This window comes from Antrostomus carolinensis, unplaced genomic scaffold (assembly GCF_000700745.2).
Source record: "Antrostomus carolinensis isolate BGI_N321 unplaced genomic scaffold, ASM70074v2 scaffold16735, whole genome shotgun sequence".
Lineage (NCBI taxonomy): Eukaryota > Metazoa > Chordata > Aves > Caprimulgiformes > Caprimulgidae > Antrostomus > Antrostomus carolinensis.
Window position 1 is genome coordinate 30,334 of NW_010317265.1, and position 1,846 is coordinate 32,179.

The window sequence follows — 1,846 nt, forward strand, 5'->3', positions numbered from 1 at the left end:
CAGCGCTTGGCAAAGCAGGAGAGATTTCACCCAGACACAGCAGGAGCAGGCGGGAGAAATGGGAGATGCTGTTGGTGCCACAGTTGCTTTCTGAGAGCCCTTCACCTTCTTCTTGCCAAGTCTCTGCTAGCCAGACCTGTCCACCCGGGATGAGGTATTGCTGCTCTCACATCGCAAAGTGTCCTCAGTGGATAAAGCACCAGAGATCACAGAATCCCAGAACTGCCTCGATTGGAAAAGCCCTTTAAGCTCATCGAGTCCAACCATGAACCCAACACTGACAAGTCCCTGACTAACCCATGTCCCTCAGCACTGTGTCTACACGACTCTTCAATCCCTCCAGGGATGGGGACTCCACCACTGCCCTGGGCAACCTCTTCCAATGCCTCAGAACCCTTTCAGCAAAGAAATTCTTCCTCACATCCAATCTCAACTGCCCTTGGTGCAACTTGAGGCCATTTCCTCTTGTCCTGTCCCTTGTTCCTTGGTTGAACAGACCCACCCCCACCTCTCTCCACCCTCCTTGCAGGGACTTGGACAGAGCCAGAAGGTCTCCCCTCAGCCTCCTTTTCTCCAGGCTCAACAACCCCAGTTCCCTCAGCTGGGAACTCAGCACACTTGTGCTCCAGACCCTTCCCCAGCTCCGTTAAGATCAACCTGCTGCTCTTTTGGACAATGCTACATTGAAAATCGTTCCCACCCTCACATGCTGCAGTTGGGTATTTTGGTGTATGGAGAAGGGTCTGGGAGTGGATGTCACCCCAAAGCAGTTGGGGTTTAACCTTTAATTTAATCTCCCTGCATGGGACAAGCAGGGAGTGTGGGTGGCAGAGGTCTGATGGACACACTGTCCCCAGTGCCCTGGGACATGTCCCCAAGCAGCCACTGGTTTCTGGGACAGCCATGGTGTGTCCTGTGACACCATCCTCATACAGATGTGCACATCCATGACGCTGCACATGTAACTGCTGCGCGCACACACACACACACACACGTGTGCACTCTCGCGCTCCCAGGCTGCTTGCCAGGCATGAGAGCTGGGTGCTGTCACTGTGTTTCTGCCCAAAGACCTGGTGACATCGTTTCACCGTTTCCTCTTTCTGCTTTGTGTTGCATTTCCTGCGGCTGCAGAAAATGCCACTTCTTCTGCCTGCGGCTACTGGGGAGAGTCCTGGGCAGGGATGGGGGGACATGGGGCAAAGGGGACACCCCAGCACCCACTGCTCCATGCCAGCATCCCCTGCGCTCCCCAGGCTGCAGGGTTCCCCCAGCCAAGCAGGCACATGGCTGGGGTCTGTTCTGCCCTGGGGGATCCTGAAACTCTCCTGAGATGTTTGTGGCCCAGGAGGGAGGAAGAACTGAGGGTGACACCACTGTGGCCGGGCCATCAGCCACTCGCCACATCCGCCATTGGTAGTGGGAACCGCAGAGCCACACGGTCCTGTCTCTGCGAGAGATGATGCCCTGGGACCCCTGTGGGCATTTTGGGGCCCTTTAATCCCTCACATGGTCCCACCATCTTCTGACCTTCACAGCTGGTGCATCTCCCTAAGTCCCCACTGCCACTTCCACCACCAGAACCCAACCTTTGCCCAGAGCATCAGCACAAACCACCAGCAGCATATTTCTGGACTCATGCGCTTTCCCTCCCCTCCTTTCCTTGGGTTTGAACCCGAGCCAAGGCCAACCACTGAGTTTAACATCTGCACAAGAAGGCAACTGATCACCCTGGGTCAGGGGCGGTGGGAAGAGGGGACAGTCCCCAGCTGCTGGCTGTGGGTAACACACTGCACTCCTGGGGATTCACCCCTTCCCCCTCCCTGCCGGACCAAAACGCTTGCAAAGA

General features: G+C 56.3%; 1 protein-coding gene across 2 annotated transcripts in view; it reads left to right on the top strand.

The window, feature by feature from the left end:
* ITGB3 (integrin subunit beta 3) overlaps positions 1–1,846 on the top strand; it is a 22,497-nt gene that overhangs the window by 2,755 nt on the left and 17,896 nt on the right. The window lies entirely within an intron of this gene.